Source organism: Gekko japonicus, unplaced genomic scaffold (genome assembly GCF_001447785.1).
Source record: "Gekko japonicus isolate JY-2015 unplaced genomic scaffold, Gekko_japonicus_V1.1 scaffold1114, whole genome shotgun sequence".
Classification (NCBI taxonomy): Eukaryota; Metazoa; Chordata; class Lepidosauria; order Squamata; family Gekkonidae; genus Gekko; species Gekko japonicus.
Genome location: NW_015174875.1, coordinates 484,182 through 494,699, shown reverse-complemented (window position 1 = coordinate 494,699; position 10,518 = coordinate 484,182). Strand labels below are relative to the sequence as shown.

The 10,518-nt window shown below is 47.9% G+C and overlaps 1 protein-coding gene across 1 annotated transcript in view; it reads left to right on the top strand.

Annotated features, from left to right (window-relative positions):
* Positions 1-10,518, top strand: part of LOC107121839 (vascular endothelial growth factor receptor kdr-like) — a 70,536-nt gene that overhangs the window by 15,396 nt on the left and 44,622 nt on the right. The gene's annotated exons all lie outside the window — the stretch shown is intronic.

Sequence of the window (10,518 nt, the reverse complement as noted above, 5' to 3'; positions counted from 1 at the left end):
CCCAATAGCTAGCAATCCAAAACAGGCCAGTGGAGCCTGAGTGGTTGGTGTTGCCTTCTAACACACTTCCGGTGATGTCAGGGTGTGCTAATGAGCTCCTGCACCTCTTTTTCTACGAAATGACCCCTGCAGACCACCTTCCAAAGCTGCCATTTTTTCTACGACAAGTTTTTCAGAAGTAATAAATAAATAAGTGATCTATGTAGTCTGGAGATCAGTTGTGATTCTGGGGGATCTCCAGCCCCTACCTGGAGGTTGACAAGCCTGAGGCTATCGAAGGAGGCTCTTGCTGGTATTTTTTTAAAGGAAAGTGTGAAAATGAGTAAAAGCAGCGGGGTGGGGGTTGCTGCAGAAGGTGGGCCAGGGCAGAGCAGTTGCCAGCAACCTCCGGGCGAGTCGTTCCCTTAACATCCTGCCCTCCTCCATCCATAAAAGGTAAAGGTTCCCTTGCTCGAAAGCCAGTCGAATCCGACTCTATGGTTGCGGTGCTCATCTCCGTTTCAAAGCCGAAGAGCCAGCGCTGTCCGAAGACGTTTCCGTGGTCATGTGGCCGGCATGACTAAGCACCAAGGCACACGGAACGCTGTTACCTTCCCACCCAAGTGGTACCTATTTATCGACTTGCAATGTCTTGCTTTCGAACTGCTAGGTTGGCAGGAGCTGGAACTAGAGACGGGAGCTCACTCCGTCATGCGGCACACTCGGGTCTCGAACTGCTGAACTACTGACCTTCCACAGCCTGCAGTTCAGCGTCTTAACCACTTGAGCCACCACATCCCCATCCATACCCTGTACTGAAGTCTCCATGTTCTCAGTGGGGAGGCCTTCATTGAAAATGTCATTGAGGCGGAATTCATTTTGTGGGATCAGGCAGAGCATTTGGAGAGGAGGGTGTGGACACATACTGGGCGAGAGCGGGGAACAGGTGTTGGGTGATGCATGAGGCCACCTGACCTCTGGTGGAAACCTGCAGGTTGACACGTGTCACTCCATTTACCAAAAACTACAACAACAACCAAGCAAAGCGGGACATCTTCCCTAGAGACGGGAAGCTTATAAAAGCTGGCAATAATGATGGAGATGAGGCTGTTTCATAACAGAACATTCACTATTCAACATCAATCCTAGCAAAATAATTTAAAATAAACTTTGAAAATTATTATTGGGCTGGTTTGGAGCAGTCTTTGTGGGGCTTAATTGTGGACTGCAAATGAGATTTCGAATACAGAAAAAAGGGATCCTTTTTTTTTTTGCTGGTGGTTTCTTAGGTAAAGGGGGTGGGAGGGAGATAGATGAGCCAGAGAATCTAAACTACGGAGCAGTTTATGGCTGGGGAAGAGGGAGTGCTGGGAGGCCAGCCAGTCCCCTTCCCGGAGAACATAAATTACCAGAAAAGGTGACTAAAACTGCAATTTTTACTTGGATGAACAATCTTTTTCTTGGATAATTTAAGCAAATTCTAGTTTTACAATAGTGTCTGTAAAGAAACAACAATCTTGAACACATTAGGCAGTCTTATACTGAACCAGACCATCATCGGTCCTTCAAGGTCAGCCTTGTCTGTTAATACTGGCAGTGGCTCTCCAGGGTCTCAGGCAGAGGTCTTTCACATCACCTTCTCCCTTGTCCTTTTCGCCGGAGATGCCAGGAATAGGATAGAACCTGGTACCTTCTGCGTACCAAGCGGATGCTCTGCCACTGAACACTGGTCCCTCCCCCAAATGGCCCCTCTTCCAAAATTATTTTATTTATTATTTTAATCATTTTTATGCCTCCTTCTTTCCCTGTAGGGATCCAATATGGCTTACATCATTCTCCTCTCCTCCATTTTATCCTCACACCAACCCTGTGAGGTAGGTTAGTCTGAGAGAGTGTGACTGCCCCAAGGTCACTCATTGACCTTCCATGGCACGAATGGGGATTCAAACCCGGGACTAATTTCCCACAAGCAGCTGCACGGCCCTCGCTCTTCCCTTCTCCCGATCGTATTCGTCAATTCCCCACTAATTGCTGTGTGGCCACATTTGGACCCACAGCATCCCCCCGGTTTCCCCCGCGTCTTCTCGATCTCAAAAAACAAGGATCGAGAAGACGCAGGGGAAATCAGGGGATGCTGTGGGTCAAAATGGGGCCACAGAGCAAGTAGTGGGAAATTGACAGATACGATCGGGGGTGGGGGGAGAGAAGAGCGAGGTGGGTCTCCCAGATACTAGTCCGACACTGTTAACCAGTACACCGCTCATCAACATCCTGCTATTTAGGAACAATGCAGGGGTGAAATTTGCCCCTCCATATGCCAAGTATACTCTGTGGGTATATTTGAGTCCTCTCCTGCAAGGCTGCTTTAAGTGCATAGGCCACTGCTGTTCCAGGGCCTAAGAGGGCCTCCATGCCCTGGGAATATCTGGACAACCCAGCATAGCCGGAGCAGATGTACACAGCAAGGACTGCAAGGAAGGGGATAGTTACCCTAATCTAGGACATTGTGCACATGCATCCTTCTTCCCTTAGAAGTGAAAGAGGAGAGCTCACTTCAGTCCTCCATCAGCAGAGGCTGCAGTCTCCACTGCGGCACGAAGCACCTCCTTCCCCATTTTGGTTGATGCACTAGCTGCAGAAGTAGGACTTGGACACAGTTAATGATGCTCAGCTCACATCTAGGTTTGCATGACTGCCTGTCCTGAAAATTGATTGACAGGGTCACTTCGTACAGAATGCAGCACAGGTGTTGGTTTCTTGGAGTGTGCTGGACTTCTAAAAAAGAGCTTCCCACATCTCCTGCTTTTGCCAGTGTGCTGTGGGGGTTAGAGTATCGACTAGAATCTGGGAGACCCATCATGGAAGTTTCATGGGTGACCTTGAGACAGTCTCACACACTCAGTCTAAGCTACCTCACAAGATTGTTGTAAGAACAAGATGGAGGAGAGGCAACTAATGTAAGCTGTTTGGGGTCCTGTGGAGAAAGGTGAGGTATAAACAAAATAAATAATACAGCAATTTCATGGAGTGCCCACGAGTTCTTGTATTGTGAGAAAGGGAGAAAAGTACTTCTTCCTCTACCTGCTCTATCCCATGCATAATCTCTTAAACCTCGATCATGTCACCCTTCAGTCGTCGTTTCTCCAAGCTAAAGAGCCCCTAAGACCTTTCTGTTCACTCAGACCTTTGACAAGTCCATGGGATGGATCTTGTGGATTTGTTACACTAAAGATAGCACTTTCCCGTGCAGCAAGGAACCACTGTGTGTTTTATTGTTGTTATGTTTTAGTTTGATTGGCTTTGACGTCTTGCTGCTGATAAGGTGGCAAGGTGTTTCAAAGAACAATGTTAAGACTGCTGTATCGTTTTTCATGCTTTTTACCAGAAAGTCCACAGCTGAGAGGCAGGATGTGAGTGTTATGCATTAAATGAATGGTTTGAAGTCTTTGTTAGCAATAAGTGTCCCCCCAGGAGTGATGTCATGCCATCAGCCCACTGGCCAATTTAAAAAAAATTCTCCTGTCACCACTCCAAGTAGGGTTGCCAAACTCCAGGGGAGTCCTAAATTGCACCCTCCCCAGGCTCTACCCCCAAATTTCCAGAAATTTCCTAACATAGAGTTGGCAACCCTAGCTCCAAGAGGCAGTTTGACATAGCCAGTTTGGTGTAGTGGTTAGGAGCGCGGACTCTAATCTGGGAGAACCGGGTTTGATTCCCCACTCCTCCTCCACATGCAGCTGCTGGTGTGACCTTGGGTCAGTCACAACTTCTCTCAGAGCTGTTCTCTCAAGGGCAGTTCTCAAGAGAGCTCTCTCAGCCCCACCTGCCTTACAGGGTGTCTGTTGTGAAGGGGGAAAGGGAAAGGAGATTGTAAACCACTTGGAGACTCCTTCAGGTAGTGAAGGGCGGGATATAAATCCAATCTCCTCCTCCTCTTCCTCCTTCTTCTGGGGATTCCCCGCCACCACTGTCAGGATGGCAAATCTAGATCCCATCCATTTTATCCTCTATTTGGGTAGATTCACGTCACATTTTTTTTAAAAAAAAAAATACAGAAACTGACCCTACCCACTCACCTCATTCCAGCCACCTTCCTGATCCTGTCTTGGGCAAAACTGAGCTCAGAAAATCTGATTTATCTGTGCTTTGCCTTAATTAAATTTCAGGGATGTTTAATCCACCGCCCCTTGAGACTTATTATACAACCATTTCAGGAACCCAAACAAAGGGCTCAGAAGCAGAAGAAACATTTGATTCATGTATTTAAAGTTGTGGAAGCTAATAGTAGAGAAAATCCTGCCAGTGAGGAGCACAGATAGACCAGCAATTATGGTTGGTTTTATTATATTTTAACACCGTTTTTCAGTCCCAAATGGCTCCTAAAGTGGTTTGCAATTTGAAATCCACCATAAAGGTAGTCATTAAATCAGCCATTCTGCATTGTCGGTATTTTATTCATTTCCCAATGACATATCAGGAAAATCTTAGCTGCTAATAAAAGCCTCTAAATTAATAATCTTGCGGTCTCTTATTGGCTTCCTGTCAGCTTCCAGAGGTAGGGTTGCCAACCTCCGGGTGAGGCCTAAAGATCCCCCGGAATTGCAAGTGGGGAGAGATCAGTTCCCCTGGAGAAAATGGCTTCTTTGGAAGGTGGACTCTGTGGCCCTTGTACCCTGCTGAGGCCCCTCCTCTCCTCAGGCCCTGCCCTTCCCAAGCTCCACCCCTAAAATCTCCAGGAGTCCCCCAGCCCAGAGCTGGCAACCCTATCCTGTGGCTGTGAAGGGAATTCGAACTCCAACTGTTCACTGTTTGATAGGGCCAAGGGGGACTTGAGTGGGAGGGGTGCCTATTTGACCCTAAGAGGCCACCATGGGACTGCTTTTTAACATCTCTCACCTAGTCAGGAGGTTTGGGCTAGAGGGCCGTCAATATGCTGAGGACACCCACCTAACCTAGTCAGGAGGTTTGGGCTAGAGGGCCACCAATATGCTGAGGACACCTCCCTATATCTGTTAATGGATAGCTGACCAGATACCACCCCAGAAGATCCGGCCAGTTGTTTGGGAGCCGCGGTGGGACGGTTAAAACAGAGCTGCCTGAAGCTGAACCCATCACAAGTCACAAATACAGCCAGGATGGCATTTTCCCATCTTTGCCAGGCCCGGCAGCTGGACCCTTCCCTGTCCCATGCTGATCTAGCCACAGTCATCCATTCGCTCTACTCATGGCTGCCCTTGAACTTGCTTCGGAAACTTCAACTGGTCCAGAATGCAGCTCCACGGGTCCTTACAGGAACCCCCTGAGAGAGCACTTACAGCCTGTGCTCCATCAGCTGCACTGGCTCCAGATTGAATACCGAATCAAGTTCAAGGTTTTGGTACTTGCCTTCAAAGCCCTAAAAGGTCTGGGACCATCGTATCTGCAGGACCACCTCTCCCTATATACCCCTCAGAGAGCATTACGCCCGATCGGTATCAACTGGCTGGTAGTCTCTGGTCCCAAAACAGTCCAGCTACCCTTGACCAGAGCCAGGTGGTCTTCCCAGTGAGATCCGGGCCCTGCAGGACTTGGCAAAGTTCAAAGTAATTATTACCTGTCAGATCTCAAAAGCTAAGCTGCGTCAACTCTGGCAAGTACTTGGATGGGAGACCTCCTTGAAATACCAGAGGCGGGAAGTGGGGGCAGGCTTTACTCAGCCACCTGTCTGAATATCCTCCAGGCCCCCAGTAGGGGTCAGTCACCAGAGGTCAGCATGACTCCCAGGTGCACACATACTCACACACACATACATATGAAAAAAATATCAACCCCCCCCCCAAGTTATTTATTATGGTATTACACCAGCACGAAACACAGAATAAAATATACCATAGTCATCGCCCAAAATTGTTAAAAGTTTCAGATAAAACTATAATAAATTATAAAAAAACCATTCCAATAATACATAGGGATATATTGTGAGCAGTGCTCCCTCCAAGCTACGGAGTCCCGTGAGCAAAAATTCTACTTTGTGAGCTCCTGGCGTTAAAGTTGTGAGCGAGTAATTTGGCCACTGCATAAATTAGTTTGCTCTGGAGCCATCCGTCCTGAGCCAAGACCAAAATGTGTGAGCCGGAGACTAAAAAACTGTGAGCTAGCTCATGCTAACTCAGCTTAGAGGGAACACTGATTGTGAGAGAAGGATTTTAACACTTAGAATTTATAAAATTACATATATTATATGGGCTTATGTCATACTTTATGTTTCCTTACTTTCTTGAATGTTCAGTCAAGTTTTGTAGGCTGCTGCTCAGAATTTCGCACAAAGTGCAGTCACCTGTGGGTTTTCTCCCAAGAGCAACAACTTAACATAAACCCAGGGTTTCTATTGAGCAGGGGGGAGATATACTTTGAGCAATTCATTTGATAAAAGGGGCAGTAAAGGAGGACATATTTTCTTGTTTTCTATCTCACCACTGCCACAGGGAGATAATCTTTCATTCAAAGTGGATCTTTTTATATCGCCCCGCTACTACCACTGTTGGGAGGGCTGCAGGATTTGGCTCAGTTCCACAGGACCTGTAATACTGAGATGTGCCACTGGGCATATGGTCGAGGACAGCAATGGCTAGAGGGATCAGTGGTCTCGGGGGGGTTTCTCTCCTTCCCCCCTTTTATTCTCCACCCTCTTCTGGTTAAGAATCTCCCATGGGTGGAACATGATTTCACACTAGCCACCCAGCTATCTGCGGGAATATCCAGAGGAGCTAGGACCTCCGGTCTTAACTTGGAGGTAATTACCTTTCTCAGGAGGTAACAAAATGATTTGCAGTTCTATGTTATCCATTGTGTGATGATGACGATGATAAACATGCATTTATTTTGGGAGCTGTTTCCCACTGTGGCTAGGTCTATTAGAAAACCAGACATTTCCCCAAACAGCTGCTACAGGGCAGTGCTGGTGCAATCCAGCAGCTCTCTTTTATGGTGTTATCCCTAGAAGGCAAAAGGATGTTTTAGGACCCCGGGGAGTGCATTTAGCCGATGCCGCCTTTGTTGCAGTGTGCCAAGAAGGTCTGCAGGGTGGCTACAGCATTCATAACCATGATTTAATTTGTTTCCTTCACCTCTTTTTGTGAAGAGTAGCCTACCCTGAATTTAACCCCTTTGTAGGTGTGTAGGGGGACGCAGAGTGAAAATGAAGTGGAGAGGGGGCACCCAGACTTAACAATGGTCGCTTCAAGCAATCATAGAAAGGAGCATTTTAAACAATGGGCTTTCACAAGCATTGTTGATAGGTCTTTTGAAAACTTCAATGCATTCCTTGGAATAAAGTCCTTAAAGGACCGAAAAGCATGAAGCCCAGCCAACTAAAGGACCACTTACAACAAGTTCATGTAGAGTTTGCCAGAAAAGGTATTGAATTCTTTAAAAAGAAGGAACATGATAAGAAAGACCTCTGAAGCTGCTCTTGAAGACTTCCGGTACGCATTGCTCTCCAAGTTGCTGAATGCAAGACATCCCAAACAATAGGAGAAGACCTTGTCAAGCCATGCATGTAGAAGTAGCAAGGCTTGTCCTTCAGGGGTCATGAGTGAGAAAGATGAGCCTGTTCTCACTTTTGAATGACACAGTCATAAACTGACTCTTTGAGATGAGGGAAGACCTTTTGTATCAAACAGTTGCAGAAGTGAAAGCAAACTCCAACTTTGTGCTTCAGCTGGATGAACCGACACAACTGCTCGTGTGTGCTCATAAGAACATAAGAGAAGCCAATGCTGGATCAGGCCAATGGCCCATCCAGTCCAACACTCTGTGTCACACAGTGGCCAGAAATACCAGGTGCCATCAGGAGGTCCAGCAGTGGGGCCGGGACACTAGAAGCCCTCCCACTGTTGACCCCCCCAAGCACCAAGAAGACAGACCATCACTTGCCCCAGAGCCCCTAGCTATACCTTGTGGCTAATAGCCACTGATGGATCTCTGCTCCATGTGCTTATCTAATTCCCTCTTGAAGCCGTCCGTGCTCGTAGCCGCCGCCACCTCCTGTGGCAGTGAATCCCATGTGCTCAGTACCTGAAAGACTCTGCTGTGAACGTGGACTGTCAGTTCTCTGAACCACTGACCACACGTACCTGTGGAGAAGAAGCTGAACAATGTTGTTGCTGAAAAGGTGCTGGAGTAGGTCACCCAGGGTTGCCAGCTTCCAGTTGGGATCTGGAGTTCTCCTGCTATTACAGCTGATCTCCAGCTAACAAGAGACCTGATCCCCTGGGGGGAAATGGCTGCTTTGGAGGGTGGGTTCTGTGGCTTTATACCTTGATGAGGCCTCGCCCCTCCCCAAACCCCACCCTCCCCAGGCTCCGCTCCGCCCCCTAAATCAGCCCGGAGATGGCAACCCTAGAGTGAACGTAGTTGCAATAAGCACAGATATTGAGTAGAGAATTCAATATAGAGAAGCAGACTACGTTTATAAGAGATGACATGATATTTTTAAATTGAGAAAATGTTCACTTTCCCTTGGTACTTCCAACTTTTGCCCACCATGTGTTTGATCATAACGAGTATTCAGCTTCATTTACCAAAATTAATGCTGTATCCACCATTGGGCAGAATAAACTTAATTTGTGTGGTGGTAGCAGTTCCAGTTCTGATGGCTAGTTCAAGAGTTACAGAGTGCCAAAAAGGTTAAAAACCACTCCGTCAGGAGGTTCTCACACTGTTTAACGACCAGCCAGGGGATGCTGAAGAGTAACGATAACTAACCTTAATTAATTTCAATATAGAAGAATTAAAAACGTGTTATTTGTAATGATTATTTTTCCGGACGTTCTTTTTAGTATACTGGTCTCCGTGTTTTTTAGTTGATTCCTGGAGATTTTTTTTTTTTTGGTTCAGTCAGTTTATATTTTTTTAGCCAGTCAGTTTATAAGTTTAAAAAATATACCTAGAACTAAGAGCCACCTAGAACAGAAGATGAGAGGGGTCATAAACAAATCTAGAACACCTAGAACAGAAGAACAAATCTAGAACACCTAGAACAGAAGATGAGAGGGGTCATAAACAAATCCTTCACACGCTTTTTGAGCAGTGCCGTCTACAGCATAAAAGCATTCCTAAAAATGAAGATATCAATCTAAAACGAAGGCCTTCATTACAAATTAGGGCTGCCAAGTCCCCCCGGGGGGCGGATAATCCCCCGCTTTGGAGGCCCAATTGTGCACGCCGGGGTGGGGTTTCCCCCGGGGCCCGATTCCGCGGCGGCGAAAACCGGGCCTCCAAAGCGGGGGATTATCCGCCCCCCCAGGGGGACTTGGCAGCCCCTCAGGACGCCGATCGGGAGCCCCCCGCCGCAAGGTAAAACAGACTTGGCAACCCTATTACAAATTGTATCTTGGATGGGGCCTGCTGGCCTGCCAGTCTCCATTCTTGAATACCCACAACCTGTTCCCCGACTCTTTGGGTCAGAGCCTCAATACACCTCCTGCAATCCTACTCTTGCGGAGTTTACCCCTTCCAGGTTGCTGCAGGAAGCACACACCACCAACACCCGTCTCTGGATCCTGCCCTCTGTCTATGGAGCAGCAGGAGGGAAAAAGGGGAGAAATCAGCATGCAGATTATGATGTCACTTGTCGCTGAGCACCAGGAAATGACACCACAGTGTCTGTGACATTCTAGGAAACTCCCCAATCTCTGTGGTATTTACCATAGAGATATGGGGATTTCTAGAGCAGCAAGGGAGCTGCAATGTCACTTCCAGGCACTTAACTGGAAGTGACGCCAAGATGTTCGTGATGCTGTCCCTCCACAGACTCCACCCCCCCCCAAACTCTTTTGGGGATTGGCAGTGGCAGGCAGGCAACCCTAGGCGAGAGCTATAGATTAGGGAACCAGCAACCTGAGGCCCCCAGCTAGCCGCTTTGACTCTAGTGGTTAAAAACATGAGGCAAGCTGTCCCTCCAGATGACCCTCCACAAGAGGGGAAGGTGCCGCAACAGAGAAGGTCCTGGCTCAGCCCTCTGTGGCTCAGATTACATGGGGACCTACAGCAGGGCTTCTCAAGGGACCTTAGGGCACATATGGGAGAGGATTAGAGTTGCCAGGTCGTCCCACCCCCCAGCCGCTGGTGGTGGATGGGAAGGCAGGATTGCCAAATCCATGTTGGGAAACTCCTGGAGATGTGGGGGTGGAGGCTGGGAATGGGGGGGGGACCTCAGTGGGGTACAATGCCATAAAGTACACCCTTATAAGCATCCATTTTCTCCAGGGGAATTGATCTCTGTAGTTTGCAGATGAGCTATAACTCTGGGGGATCCCCAGGTCCCACCTGGAGGATGGCACCCCTACAAAGGATGCTCCTTCAATCTGAAGTATCACAGGGGCCTGGACCACACCAGGAATTTAGAAGTTAAAAAAACCCAATCCTTTGAATTAAACCAGGGAATGGATTGGGAGGAAACCGCATAGTATGGTAAGGCCTGTACTTGAGGGGGAGGCCCGGCTGTTGCATTTTGCTGTTTCTTCCCGTCTCCCCACATCGCGTGTAGGGCTCCTGAGG